Source organism: Herpailurus yagouaroundi, unplaced genomic scaffold (genome assembly GCF_014898765.1).
Source record: "Herpailurus yagouaroundi ecotype Mexico unplaced genomic scaffold, PumYag 28, whole genome shotgun sequence".
Taxonomy (NCBI): domain Eukaryota; kingdom Metazoa; phylum Chordata; class Mammalia; order Carnivora; family Felidae; genus Herpailurus; species Herpailurus yagouaroundi.
Genome location: NW_024412376.1, coordinates 101,746,743 through 101,763,115, shown reverse-complemented (window position 1 = coordinate 101,763,115; position 16,373 = coordinate 101,746,743). Strand labels below are relative to the sequence as shown.

At 38.1% G+C, this 16,373-nt stretch overlaps 1 protein-coding gene across 3 annotated transcripts in view; it reads right to left on the bottom strand.

Annotated features, from left to right (window-relative positions):
- The window catches only part of PRKG2 (protein kinase cGMP-dependent 2), a 105,099-nt gene that overhangs the window by 75,263 nt on the left and 13,463 nt on the right, over positions 1-16,373 (bottom strand). The window lies entirely within an intron of this gene.

The following is a 16,373-nucleotide window of genomic DNA, read 5'->3' as shown; positions in this document are numbered from 1 at the left end:
GTTCTCTCTCTCTCTCTCTCTCTCATTCTAAATGAATAAACATTAAAAAGAGAGAGAGAGAGAGACAGAGATAATATGAGCTTGACATTTGTATCTGCTTTTCCCTTCAAGGCATTTGCTGATTTGTAGTCAGCACTGAGCAGAATTTTGGCAGTCTCAAAGGATTGGGAAGACCAGAGTCAATATTCAAGGCACCCCATGAAGGAAGAATCCTGGTAAACATCCAAGATTTCAGATGGGACAACTGCAGGGCTGTAACCTATGAGTAAATACAGCAGCCCAAAAGAGGCTAGCTCTGGAAAAGACTGAAAACCAACTTCAAAATGACAAATTCCTATTTTGGTTAAAATGATTTGCCCCTAGCCTGCCTTCCAGAAGCAAAGGTAAGTTTTTTCCATAGGATGTTCACAAAATCTAGAGACTCAAATTTTCTCTAGAATTTTTCCCTAAAGAGTATCTGGCAAAATATCAAAAGTTACCAGGCATAGCAGGAGAAAAGACCAAATGACTGAAGACCAAGAGAAAAAAGACAACAGAAACAGACCTAACAGACCAAGATATTGTAGGTGTCAGACAGAATTTAATAGAATTGTATTTAATTATTTTTAATAAAATCAAAAACAAAATGGAGACTATCAGTGGAGAACACAAATTTTTTTGCTTTAATCAAATGGAAATTCCAGAACTGAAAAATACATAATCTGAAGCTTGAAATTCGACAGATGAATTTAAAATCTGCAAGACACAGCTGAAAAGGATTAGAAACTGAAAACTATAAGCAGGTAGAATATATCTACATAGGCAGTTAGAGAGAATATAGTATGGAAAATAGTGCAACAAGAACAAAAACAGTACAAAACATAGAAGACGTATGAGTCATCACAGAGAATTTGGACATAGGTGTAATTTCTTCCCTGAAGAAAAGGAAAGAATTGGACTGAAACAATATATATAGGGATCATATTTAAGAATCTTCTTAAATCCATGAAAAGATATTGAATCACAGGCAAGATACACTATGAACTCCAAACAAAACATATCTTTAAAAAAACCATACCTAGGATCATCATAGTCAAATTGCTGAAAACCAAATAAAAAGAGAAAAATCTACAATGCAGATAAAGAAGAGATACATTACCTCAAATAACCAACAATATAACTGACTTACTCCTCAACTGAAATAATGAAAGCCAGATATTTGGAATATCTCCAAAAAGCTTTAAAATGCCTATTTCCAGTATCTTTACCCAGTGAAAATTGCCTTTAAAAATACAAGTGAAATGAATACACTTTAGAATGTCATTCCATTGGCAACAGACTCATAATAGTGGAGAGCTCCACACAAACAAAATGATCCCAGATGGAAATTAATAGACGTTAGAAAGAAGCAATGGAAAAAGTAATAATGTGGATGACTAAAGAAAGCTTGTCTTTATAAAGAAGTAATAGCATAATAGCAATGTCGTGTTTAAGTGGTACAGTCACTCTGGAAAACAGTGTGGAGGTTCCTCAAAAAATTAAAAATAGATCTACCCTATGACCCAGCAATAGCACTGCTAGGAATTTACCCAAGGGACACAGGAGTGCTGATGCATAGGGGCACTTGTACCCCAATGTTTATAGCAGCGAAATTATGGAAAGAGCCTAAATGTCCATCAACTGATGAATAGATAAAGAAATTGTGGTTTATATATACAATGGAATACTACTTGACAATGAGAAAGAATAAAATCTGGCCATGTGTAGCAACGTGGATGGAACTGGAGAGTGTTATGCTAAGTGAAATAAGTCAAGTGAATTAAGACAGATACCATATGTTTTCACTCATATGTGGATCCTGAGAAACTCAACAGAAGACCAGCGGGGAAGGGAAAGGGGGAAAAAAGTTACAGAGAGGGAAGGAGGCAAACCATAAGAGACTCTTAAATACTGAGAACAAACTGAGGGTTGATGGGTGGTGGGGAAGAGGGGAAAGTGGGTGATGGGTATTGAGGAGGGCACCTGGTGGGATGAGCACTGGGTGTTGTTTGGAAACCAAGTTAACAATAAATTTCATATAAAAAATAAAAAATAATGAAATAAAATAAAATGTATGATAAATACATTGAGAACCACAGCCAAGTTGTGAGGAGGGGGAAGGGTGGCATTAAACATAATTTAAGGTACAGGAAGTGATGCAAGTACTAATCTACATTAGAAATTTAATAAATTACAGAAGATGTTATAATTTAGGGTAACCTCTACAAGATCAGCCAAATAATGTTTCAATGGAAGCTAACAGAAAAGAAAATGAAATAATAATATATTTATTTCAGGGATCCTGGGTGGCTCAGTAAGTTGAGTATCTGACTCTTGAATTCAGCTCAGGTCATGATCCCAGGGTGGTGGGATTGAGCTCAGCATCAGGTGCTTAAAATTCTCTCTCTCTCTCTCTCTCTCTCTCTCTCTCTCTCTCCCCCTCTCCCTCTCCCTCTCCCTCTCCCTCTCCACTTACTCTCTCTCTCTCTTAAAAAAATTAATAATACATCTAATTTTAAAAGAAACCAAAGAAGTATAACATATAAGAAACAAATAGTATTATGTTAGAGTTAAATGCAAATACTTGTATTTACTTAGAGACAAAAACACTAAACACTAAAGACTGTCAGATTGAAAAATGAAATAAAGTAAAAAGGAAATACAAAATGTGTGTTACTTATAAGAAGCATGCTTTAAAGATAATGACATAGAAAGGCTGAAAGTAAGAAGGTAGAAAGAGATGTTTATACTAGGTAAACACCAATTATGAAGAAAATGTTTCTTGATACTGGAAAGTAGAGTGCAACAAAAATTACATTTCCAGAAATAGAGAGGGATATTTCATATTGGTATGATCAGGAAGATATAAATATTTCTAAATGTGTATGCAATTAATTAAATAGCCTCAAAATATAGAAAAAAAATTGACAAAAATAAAAGAAGAAATAAATGAATCCACAATTAGGAGATTTTAACACATCCCTCTGAGTAACCAATGGAAAGTGTTGATGAAAATTAGTTAGAACATAGTTCTAAACAATTGACTATCAAACTTAATTTCTTGACCTCACTGATATTTCAAAAGATTGCATTCAACAAATTCAGAACACACATTCTTTTCAAGTGCACAAAAACCTTCATCAATGTTGACCATATGGCGGGCCATAAAGCAAGTCTCAAAAATACAAAATATGTTCTTTGAATACAGTAGAATTAAGCTAGGGAAATCAATAACAAAGCATAATCAAAAAATTCTCAAATGTTTGAGAATTGAGTGTGAATTGAAAATTGAACATTTTTTGAGCAATTTATTTCTAAATAGCCCTCTGATCAATGATTAAATTAGAAGGAAAAGCAGATAATATTTTGAAATAAATGATAAATATGCGACATGCCAAAAATTGTGAGGAGCACATAAATCACACTAAGAAACTTACAGTATTAAAGAGATACATTAGAAAAGAAGAAAGATAAAATTGAATAACTTAAGTGTCCACCTAAAAGTGCTAGAAAAAAAGGTGAACTCAGAAAAGGGAGAAGGAAATAAACAATGAAATGGAAGGAGAAAATAGTAAAACAGAAAAAAAAGTACAATAAAGAGAACCAACACATACAATTTATGTGTTGATAATTATTAATATTAACATATAATTTAACATATAAATAACATATAATTTAACATATAAACATATTATATTAACATATAATTAACATATAAACATTATATTAACATATAATTTAACATATAAACATAATATATTAACATATAATTATCAATATCAAATATAAGAAGGGAGACATCCCTATAGATATTATAGATATGAAAAAAATGAATGGATAGTGTAACCAATTCTTGAAGATTTAGATGAAATGAAAAGCTTCCAAGAAAAATGCAACAAACCATATCTGACACAAGAAGAAGTAAAAATTAGCAATTAAAAAATTAAATAAAAGATAAAAATATCTCACAAAAGGAATTCTAGACCCAGATGACACTACCACTAAGTTTTCCAGACACTTAAGGAAAAATAACATTAATCTTATATAATCTTTTCCAGAAAATAAAAAAGAATAATTTTTCCCAATTTACTTTATAGTATGAGAATAGCCTGAGAACAAAACCCACATCACAAGAAAGAAAAATTAAAGGCTAATATCCCTAATGATGGTAAGTGCAAAGTTAGAAAACAAAACAAGTATGTAAAGTAAGTATTCTATATCACACTGAAAATTAACTGATGTAATTAACCACACAAAAAGAAAAAAGGATTAAAAAAACTGCAAAATATTATTGGATGCAGAAAAAGTATTTGATAAAATTAAACACCTATATATGATTTCTAAATTTTATATTTTAAGTTTTATTTAAGTAATCTCTACACCCCATGTGGGGCTCAAACTCATGACCCCAAGATCAAGTGTCACATGCTCCTCTGACTGAGCCTGCCAGGCCACCCGGTTTCTAAATTTTAAAAAAGCCCTTAGCAAATTAGGAATAGACTGGAATGGAATGTCCTTAATCTGAACATTATCTACAAAATTATAAAACATTATCTACAAAACAAAACAAAAAACAGAAATCATTATCTCACACAGTAAAATACTGAAAGTTTCCCTCCAGATATCAGAAATGGGCTGTTTCAATTTGACCCTGAACCAGAAGTCTGAGCAAATTTAATAAGGTGAGTGGGAAAAATAATTACAAAGAAAAAAAAGAAAAATATAAAAGATGTAAGCATAGGAAAAGAAATAAAATTGCCATTCCTTCTAAAGACACGTTGCATAAGTGAGAGATTCAAAAGGATGTACAAGTAAACTATCAAAATTAACAAGTTATTTCAACAATCTCACTGGATACAAGCTCTCCAAACAATTCAATTATATTTCTATATCCCAGCATCAAATAACTAAAAATGAAAGTTTAAAAATTACATCATTTTAACAAGATAAAAAAATCAACTACACAGGGTTGCATGTAACAAAAGTGTGTGAGACCCCCACAGAGAAGTACAAAATATTGACAGAAATGAAAAAGAAACAAATAGAAGCATATATCATAGATGTGGATGAGAAGACTCAATTTTTTAATGGTATCAATTTTACTAAAATTGATCAAGGTCTATTAAATCCCAATTGACATTCTGAAAAAAAAATTTATGAAAATTAACAAGCTGATTCTAAAATTCTTAGTCATAAAAGGCCGAAGAATAGCCATTACAACACTGAAGGACAACAACAAAGTTGGCGGACTTAAAGTAATGGGTACCAAGAATTATTATAAATCAAAATTATTAAGAGAAGATACTCTTGGCACCAGAATGTACAATAAAGACCTTGGGAACAGAATTGAAAGTCAAAAAAGCCCAGCTACACATACATAGATACTTAATTTATGTTTTTTAATTTTTTTCAATGTTTACTTATTTTTGAGAGGCAGAGAGACAGAGAACAAGCAGGGAGGGGCAGAGGGAGAGGGAGACAAAGAATCTGAAGCAGGCTCCAGGCTCTGAGCTGTCAGCACAGAGCCCGACGCGGGGCTTGAACTCACAAGCCGTGAGATCATGACCCGAGCCAAAGTCGGATGCTTAACCGACTGAGCCACCCAGGTGCCCCCATAGATACCTAATTTAAGACAACAGTTATACTGCAGAGCTATGGGGAAAAACAGACATCAATGGAAAATACATACTTCTAAAAAGGGCTCACCCTTGTTTGTTTGTGTGTTTGTTTTTTTTTTTTTTCCTTTACTTATTTTGAGAAAGAGAGAGAGCACAAGTGGGGGAGGGTCAGAGAGAGAGAAAGAATCCCACACAGGCTTAACACTGTCAGGCGGATGTGGGGCTCAAATTCACGAACCATGAGATCATGACCTGAACCAAAATTGGATACTCAACCCACTGAGTCACCCAGACGCCCCTCCCTTGTTAATTATCAAGGAAAAGATAACCCAAACCATAGCAAGATACCACAACATACCCACCAGAATGGCTAAAATGAAAAAGACTGACAATGCTAAATGCCATTGAGGATGCAGAGTAACTTAATACTCATAGGTTACTGGTGGGAGTATATATTTGTTCAACCACTTGGGAAAATTGCTTGACAATCTATATTAAATGTGAACTTAGACACCATGTACTACCCAGCAATTCCACTCCTAGATATATACCCATCATAAATCATATATATACATGACATAATATGTATATAGAGAGAGATATAGATATAGGTAAACATATACAGAGAGAGAGACATGCAAAAATGTTCATGAAAGTCACACTCAAAATTGCTAAATACCAAAATTAACCAAATGCCCAACAAGAGTAGAATTGATAAACTGTGGTATAATTAATGAATTACGGCTACATACATTAACATAAATGAATCTAGCTATGTAAACCAAACAAGCTAGATTCTGTAGAGTACATACTCTTTAAATCCATTAAAATACAATTCAAAAATAGGCAAAAAGTTACCTATAATAATAATACTAGTACAGACAATGGCTGCCTTTGAGGTACTTAATGGGTATAGAGTAGAAGGGAGAAAGAGGGGCTGTGGTGCTGGGAATGTTCTATTACCTGATCTGTTTGTTGGTTACCTGTGCTTGTTCACTTCATGATCTGTGTACTTCACTGAAAAGTTAATTTTAAAAAACAACAAAATAAAAATTTAGGGTTTGTTTATTTACTTTTGAGAGAGACAGAGACACCATGAGCAGGAGAGGGGCAGAGAGATAGAGGGAGAGAGAGAACGCCAATCAGCACAGAGCCCGAAGTGGGGCTCGAACCCATGAAACCATGAGATCATGACCTGAGCTGAAACCAAGAGTCAGACGCTTAACCGACTGAGCTACCCAGGCACCCCTTAAAAAATAAAATATTAAAAAAATATATGGCTTTGGGGCGCCTGGGTGGCTCAGTCGGTTGGGCTTCCAACTTCAGCTCAGGTCATGAACTCACAGTTTGTGGGTTCGAGCCCCACATCAGGCTTTGTGCTGACAGCTGAGAGCCTGGAGCCTGCTTTAGATTCTGTATGTGTGTCTCTCTCTCAGCCCCTCTGTCACTCGTGCTGTCTCTCTCTGTCTCAAAACTAAAACTAAAAATAAAACATTAAATATATAAACCTAGGTTCGAATCTCCGCTCTGCCACATCCTAGCTGTATAACCTTGGACAAGTCACTGAACCCTTCCAAATTTCCCACTTGTCCTCCATGAACAGAGCATGGTAATCAGATCTACTTTTTAGGAATATCATGCACACTAACTAAGATAAGCTGCCAATAAATACTTTAAAAATGGCAGCAGTAGAAGCTGGTAATGGCAGTACTCATGGCACATTTTTGGAGGGCAAGAGTGGAATGGGAAAAGAAACCAGGGAGAAACAAAGAGGCTCAGTTCAGTTCAAAGTTCCTCCAGCAGGGCTGGATCTCCAGTTCGTGCACATTGGCGGCAGCATCGGTGATCTTTCCTGTAATCCTTTTACATCCCCCACTTTCATAACCGACATTCTTGGAAGCAATACATTTCTGTTCTCTAAGCTGCTTCGGGAAGTTTAACTTGTCAAAGTCCACCAACAGTTCTTGGTATATAGGGTGCTCCATCTTCTTTCTCTGGTACTGAATATTAGAGGCCTCTGTTCCCACTGTTTGCTTTTGTTGGGTCATAGCACGTAACCCTGCAACCTTCTTTGCATAAGGCTCAGTGCAAAGCAGGGGCCAGTGGCCTCTGCCTTCTCTGTCATCTCTCAAGAATTTCTTGTGAGCATAGAAGCTGAGGCCATACAACCCATGTGGTGTTTCATAGCTTAATTACATATACAAATAGAAAGCATATTGTAAAGCATATTTATCAAGGGCACTAGATCTGAAGCTGTAATGCCAGGGTTTGATTCCTAATTCTGCCCCTTATGAACTGTAGAACCCTGGGCAAGTCATTTAATCTCCAGTTTTCTCAGCTGTAAAATGATAATAAACACAGTCCACAGGGCATGGGATTTCCATGACAGTTTAATGTGTTCACAATGTAAACCTCTAAGAACAGCGCCCTACACATAAAATATATTACCTAAGGGACAGCTATTACTCTTATAAGTCAGCAAGTTACCAGCAATATGAAAACCTTCGAGTCAAAACAGCCCTAAAAACTATACTGAAGACTGCCTTTATTTAAGGGAGACCCTACACAATGTCGGTCAAACTGCTGGCGGTCCTCCTGTTCGGCCTCCCCATGCTCAGAGCACCCTTGGCCCACTGAACTACTCGCAGGTCCCCAAATGGGCCAAGCCCCTTGTCTCCCTGCCAGCCATTCCTCCATTCAAATCCATCTCAAGATCCTCTTGTCCATGAAACTTTCCCCGATCCCACGAGGCATAGTACCTTCCCTCCTTTCTTTGTACACCCACCTCTTAGAATATGAACCACAGAAGACCGCAATACATTTTAGTTTCCCCAAAGAGACTGCAATCTCCGATGCTGTGACTATGCTTTCTTGAACATCATCTTATTTATCTAAACCTATAAGCGCACCTGGCAAACAGTAGGAACTCAACAAGATTAAGAAAGCTAAAGCACATTCCAATTCTTCCTCCTTGGGTGGTTCAGTCGGCTGAGCATCAGACTTTGGCTCAGGTCATGGTCTCAAGGTTCCTGAAGTTCAAGCCTTGCATCAGGCTCCATGCTGACGATGCAGAGCCCGCTTCGGATTCTCGGTCTCCCTCTCTCTCTCTCTGCCCCCCCACCCCACCCGCTTGTGCACGCTCTCTCGCTCTCTCCTTCTCTCTCTCTCAAAAATAAATATACATTTAAAAAATTTCTTTCTCCCAGTTTAAAAATTATGGGTACAGAGACAAGGATGGAGACAAGAAATGTCAGTACCTTACCAAACAAGACACAGATAATAAGCATAGAAGCATCTTTTTAATTCCTTCTTCCAAATATCTTGTGAGTAATAAACCAACAAGAAAACAAAAAGAAGTGCACAAGTTTATTATTTGAGAAACTAGCATGTGAAAGATGAGGTCATTCCATGTGTAATCAGAAAATGGGCATGACTCTCCGGTCAACTTTCTTACCCTATTGCCCATGTAATTAAATACGGTTGTAATCTAATCATGTTCACTGTTACTTCATGCTCACAACAAAGATTTCTCTCTCCCTTTCTTAAATGTGTGCAGATGATCCAATTCCCATGAGCATCAGCCAACAGAGGTTAATAACGAAATGTTGAAAACAAGTAAAATTTACAAGGAAGTTAATCTGACACACTCAATGATATGCATAATCATCATTGTGCTGCATGGTAATTAGGTAGAAATGGTAAATTGTTCCCTTAAAAGTCTGTAATGAGTATTGCTCTTAAATCATCAAACTGAACATTTCAGGAGTCAGCTGCAGGGAGGCCTGTTCCTATAACAAATACTGGCTCCCAATTGTCACTGCACATTACGACCGTCTGGGGAGATTTTACAAATCCTAATACCCAGGGCGCTCACCTCAAACCAATTGAATAGGACTCCCTGGTGGTTGAACCTCAAGCATCAGTATTTTTTACCACTCCCCAGGTGATCACAATGTGCACTTAAGGTTAAGAATTACAGCTGTAAACAAGAAGATGCAAGGGAGCTTGAAACTGTCTTTTCCCTCTATTCCCACTGCACTGGGAACACGACTCCATTGAAGGTTCATTGTGCAATCAATCATTTACTATCAAATAATTAACAATGATTGATTAGTTAACAATAATCAATTAACGTTTGTCACAGGACTTTTCCATACCTTATCCTCTGCCGCAATATTACAAATAAATACAGAAATGAGAAAATCATTACTCCCCTGTCCCTTCTCCCAGGAAACCATACAGAACCTGAAACATGTCCTAGCCAGGCCATTGGGGCCATGCTGTCAAGTCAGCCCCAAGACTCTGGACTTTTGTTTTAACTGTGGCAAAATATGCATTATATAAACTGTACCATTTTAACCATTTTTAAGGGCATAGTGCAGTGGCATTAAGTATATTCTCATTGTTTTGCAATGATCATCACCATTCATCACCACCCTAGAATTTCTCATCTTCCGAAACTAAAACTCTGTACCCATGAGACAATAACTCCCATTCTCTGCTCTTCCCAGCCCCTGGCAACTTCCAACTCTACTTTATGTCTCTACAAATTTGATTACTCTAGGTTTGCCATAGAAGTCGATTAATACAATATTTGCCTTTTTGGGTCTGACTTACTTTGCATAACGTCTTCAAGGTTCATTCGTGTTGTAGCATAAAACAAGAAGGAATTTTGTTTATCCATTCATCCATCAGTGGACATTTGGGTTGTCTCCACATTTTGGCTGCTATAAATAGCTCACAACATGCTGCTAGGAACACACATGTACAAGACTCTGGACTTTTTATACATAGCTTTACATACCCAGCATGGCCAACATTCTTGGCCAGAGAATCTCACAGCAGGGAAACACAAGGGCCTAGTGTAGTATGCAGAATTCTAAGATGGCCCCATGATCTCCACCCCCTGGTGTCAAGCCTTGTATAATCCTCAACCTTGAGTGATATGGAACCAGTGATTTGCTCCTTGCCAACATTATATGGCAACAGTGATGGGAGGGTCAGCCCATATGTGTAACATAAGATTTCATCTTAGTCAACTGTAAAGAGATTCTCCAACTTCCCCTGAAGAAGTACGCCACGCTGTGAATGGGCTTGGGGAAAAGAATATGGCTAGGAACTCTGGGCAGCCACTAGGAGCTGAGAGAAGCCTCTGGTGACAGCCAGCAAGAAAATGGGGACCTCAGTCCTACAACTACAGGAACTGAATTCTGCCCACAGTCATGTGAGCTTGGAGGAGGGCTTCTTCCACTAGAAAGCTCTAGAAAGGGACACAGCCAGCTGACTCTGACTACAGTCTTGTGAAACCCTGAGCAGATGACCTAATTGCTGTGCCTAAATGCCTGACCCATGGAAACTCTGAGACACAAATATGTGTTGTTTTAAGCTGCCAGGTTTGTGGTAGGTTATCACACAGCAATAGAAAACTAATATACCTTGGTTTCCCTAGTTTCTATTACCTATTCACTTTTTACCCCCCTTTTCCTCATCCAGTCTAGAAAAAGGGAACTCAAAGCTACAGATCTTTCTTTCTTTCATATTTCCCAGAGCTTGATCTATAAACCCCAAAAAGATGATAAAAACTGCTGCCTGAAATTTACCAATTAAAATTAATTTGACATGACAAACATCTACTCCTGGAAGGACTGAATGGAAATTGAGAGTTCTTGATCACTCACATTTTACTATGAATTATATACATAATATCCTCTGTCCATTCCTGGCTATAGGTCTCAAAACAAAACAAAATAAAAACAAACAAACAAACAAAAATCCTGTCAAACAAGACTGCACTAAAATGTCTATAACTAAAAAATAATTGAAAGGAGAGTCAAGGAGGGGAGGAGACAAATAATTTTAAAATGAGATTTTAAGAAAAGGAAACAGTTTTAATCAAAAGATAAATACAAGAAATGTATCTTCACAGAGAAGGTACTTCCAAAAAGAGTCTAAAAACTGAAAAGCTTCATCCTGGGCTTCACATATTTTCCCTCTCCTGAGAATTCTAGTGCAATTCAAACCCTAGAAAAACAAGGTGACAGGAGCAGAGCTGCTCAGGCTTCCAGAAAGAAAAGGGAGGCTCCTCTGGAAGCTGCACTGCTCATTAGGAGGCAAAGGTCAATGGCAATGCTTCCTTCTGATCCAACAAGCCCCGAGGATAAAAAAAAAAAAAAAAAAAAAAATTCACTGTTTTCTTGACTCTACTATTTCTACTACACTCTTCCTGTGAATCTAGCAAGGAAATGGGTAGTGTCCAGAAAGGCATGCAATGTCTGTAAGAAAAAACCGAGTTAGAAGGCACTTTGAAGATGTAAATGAGGGGCGCTGGAGGCTACTGCTCAGGCTTTCAGGACAGTGGTTCAGGGCAAGCACTGCTAAATTCATCTGGAGGAACTTATTTGTAGCCAAGCAGACCCACAAACTACTACAAATATTGTATAAATTAATAGATAGCAAGCAAAATAAAATGAGTATAGGTTTCAGACTGGCTCTAATTAAGTAGCAGATGTCCTGACAACGAGATGAGGCTAAACAGCTTTACACTACTAATGGTGGCCATGGGCTAGTTACTTATGCCTGCTAAGCTGCAGACAATAATACTTAGGTGGCAGGTTTACTGTGAAAATAAATGAGGTTAATTCTAACTTCAGTCATAGTGCAGTGTGCCTGGCTTGTGATGGCTACTTGAGATTGGTACTGGTGGCCACTGACTACTCTCTTACTAAGAATGGAGGAAAATTTGGAGGGAACAAAATAAAAGTCTACATGAAGGGCACTTGGGTGGCTCAGTCGGTTAAGCATCCAGCTTCAGCTCAGGTCATGATCTCACGGTTCATGGGTTCAGGCCCTATGTCAGGCTCTGTGCTGACAGCTCAGATCTGCTTCAGATTCTGTCTCCCTCTCTCTCTGCCCATTCCTTGCTCATGATCTCTATCTCAAAAATAAATAAACATTAAAAAAATGTATAAAAGTATACATGAAAGAAATGGGAGCGAGGAGACAGAAAGACATACACAAAAGGGAAGCAAAAGAGGAAGAAAAACAAAATTCAAGAATGAGCTTCTCTGATTAAGAAATTCAATATTCAATAAATATTTGCTGAATTGAATGTGTTAACCTGAGGACTAAAGGAAATCTTGGACGTTACATAGCTGCGAGCCAAGGCTACTGGTCTTTGGGTGGTATAAGAACATCACAGTACCTGCTAGGACTCTCAGGCACGTAGACCACAAGGTGAGGGGTGGCTTGGAGTCCGCTGGGAACTTACACAAGCACTTGGACTCTTGACTGTTCACAGCAATGAGTCCTTGAGTGCCCAGCGTGTTCTGAGGCTTAAGGAAACATTTTTCCTAACACCTGGCAACTGGCAGACTGACAGATTTGAGGATCAAGTGAGAAGGAACAAAGAGGGGCTATGAACCAAGCAGAAGATCATCACAGAAGCTGCGAGAGGGCCCGAGTGTGGGTGCGCAGTGAGAAGGAACCCAGGGCCTTTGGCTCTTAGACAGAAATAAGGAAAGTCAGAGGCAGGAAGTGAGAGGGACTGGGGCCAGGACTCAGAAAGTCTGCCAAAACCTACTTAACTTCACCAAGACGTCCAGGCAACTGCCACCTAATTCTAGGCAGGTTCCTCAACTTGCCTGCACTCTTTACCTCTCCTTTTTTTTTTTTTAAACAGCACCACCCTCCCCCACTTCCCCTCCACACACACCCCCAAGGGCAGCCATTCACACTGCAGGCTGCACTTTCTGTATGAGCTGTGCACATCGTGGTAGAGAACACACACTGGGCATCAGGCAGACACAGATTTAAAACCTGGTTCAAGGAACTACCAACACCAGGACCTTGAGCAAATTGCTGAATGACTCTGAACTTTCATTTCATCTTCTTTGACGCAATGGAAAGGCAACACTCACCTCATTAGGCAAGTGTCCTACCTCCATGAGATAACATTGAGAAAACAACAGACATCTAGCAGTTAACCAGTAACGGTTTTCCTACTTCATCCTTGAGTAGGTAGGTCTGATTGGGGTGTCTAAATGCACACCATTTCTGTAGAACAGAACCTCTGTTTTCAAACATTCTGACAACTTTCATCAGACACATCACCCCGCTGCCATCACCCACAACTTCTTGTTATCAGATCACCCCACAACTGGACTTTTCTCTTCTTTCTTTCCTTACATAGGGAGTTTCATTTTCTGCTTTTCAGAAGACTCAAGTTAAGGCAATAGTATTTATAAGCATATGCACAAATTTTTTAACTATCCAACTGATTATTAAAAGTCTGTACATATGTTCTTTAAAATATTTAATAATCTATTGATGTGAAATCTAGACATGGAACTTCTGAAAAAGCAGCATCTAAGTTGCTATTTCGTGGAAGCAAAAAAAAAGTTTCTTTCCCTCCCATAGGCAGCAAGATTTTCCTCTACTGCGAACTGAGAACAGGGCAGCACTTTCTGGAAGCATAATTTCCCGGGAGAAATAACAATAGCCAGAAGCAGTTTGTAATCATACAAAAAAAAAAAAGCATTAGAAAAGCATCTATTTCTAATTATATATTTGAATTTTTACAAGGCTTCCCAACTAAAATGTAATTTTCATCTTGGAAAAGTGGTATAGAGGAGTCGTTAGAACAGACTTGAGACAGCAGATGTTCTGGTTTTGAATACTGGTTCTGATATTAAAAGCTGTGTAATCTTGGGCAAGTAATTAAACTTTGCATGTCCTAGTTTCCTCATGTATAGAACAGGGTGAAAATAATCATATCTATCGTATAGGTTTGTTGTGAGAATTAAATAATCCAGTATTTGTGAAGCATTCAGAATGGTGCCCAGCACATAATTAGTGATATAAAAATGGTATTATTAGTACTATTCTTAGTCATTCCATACAAACACTCCTGCCCAATAAAGGAGCTACATTTCTATACTGCACATTCAAATACTCAGCCCTGCTTTACAAAGGAAACACAAATAATAACAACCATACTCTTCCTCAATCCCTTGATGTAGATCTTATTTAAATGGATGACTCACTAGCATTTTCCACTTTTACCTATTCTGCTCCTGGGATGGGAGTGACAAATGAAACTAATTGTCCTTCCTAAAACTAGAGTCAACGTCTGAAGTCAGATGGCAAGTCTTTGTTTTATCTTTCCTTTTCAGGGAAGAACAATGGTTTCAAATGATAGTTTTTGCATTCTTAGCGAAAGGCAGTCATACTAGCAACTTGCCAGATGTCTCTGATTAATTTGCCTGTGTTCCACCAGACATTCAGCATGAGCTTGTAATTTTGCTCTGCCAATGCTGAAGTTTGCTAAACAATGTCTACATAAACAGAAAATTCAATTTCAGTGAAAGGCCTGACCTCTGAATACATGGTTGTCTTGGTACTCAAGGCAGGTCAGACATGGACAGAAATGCTATCTGAACTCTTCCTCACCCTCCTTTGCCAGTGACATTCAGTTCTCAGTCTTGAGAAGCACTGTACTCATTTGGGAACCCATTCATGCCCCCCCAAGGATACCACAGTCTATGCTATCAGGTGGATCAAGTCCATTCCCTGTATCCTCTTCACACAGGCCCGAGCTCTGAGGATCCAGCACTTGGTGAATTGATGCAATGGAGAAGTTCTGCTCAGCTATGCTTGGAAGAAGCCAGGAAGCACCATTGTTCTTCCCACCAAGCAGTGCGGCATGTCAAAATAAATCAGGCTGGTACCTAAACTGGCCTGACTTGAGGCCTTTGATTTTTGTGGGGAGTTCTAAGTACTAGGATTGTAAATGAAAATAAGTGGTTTCAAGGTCAAGAATCTTCGATTCTAATCTTAGTTCTGCCACTTACCATGGCATATTCGGCAACTCTCCTGCACCTGCTTCCCCCCTTCTCCAAGAAAAGGGGTAGCGTGAAACAATCTCTAAGGTTCTTCTAGCTCTAAATCCTCTGCTGTTTACCATAATAAATTTAAATCAGAGATCAGAGCATTTGACATACTGGAGTGCTCTGACTCATCGTGATTTATGATACTTCAATAAGGCTGAGTACCTGTTATAGAAACAGTCTATGTGCCCACATAATTGCATGCTTCAGAAGCTCAAAAATGGTCAGTAGGTACAAAGCCAAGTCACTACAAAAGACTATGATATACTGTTGGTTCAGTGCAGTTTAAGAGTGACCCTATTGTGCCCACTTCAATCTGACAGGCACATTCTCATTTTCTGTGGCCTTGCCCTAAAACTGAACACAGGTCCTGTGTTGTCTACATAGTTTTCCCAAACTTCTCTAGGTCATAATCCCCATCTCAGAAGATAGGAGTTCCAGTCAAAAACACACAATCTATTTCCAAAGAAGATACGCAAATGGCTAACAGACACAAGAAAAGATGCTCAACATCACTAATCATCAGAGAAATATAAATCAAAACCAAAATGAGATATCACCTCATACCAGTCAGAATGGCTATTATCAAAAAGACAAGAAATAACAAGAGTTAGTGAGCATGCAGAGAAAAGGGAACCCCCAGACACTGTCCGTGGGAATGTAAATCAGTGCAACCACTATGGAAAACAGTACGGAGGTTCCTCAAACAATTAAAATAGAAATATCCTACAATCCAGTATTGCACTGCTGGGTATTTACCCAAAGGAAATGAAAACACTAATTTGAAAAGGTATGTACACCCTTATGTTTACTGTAGCATTATTTACAATAGCCAAGATTGGAAGCAACCCAA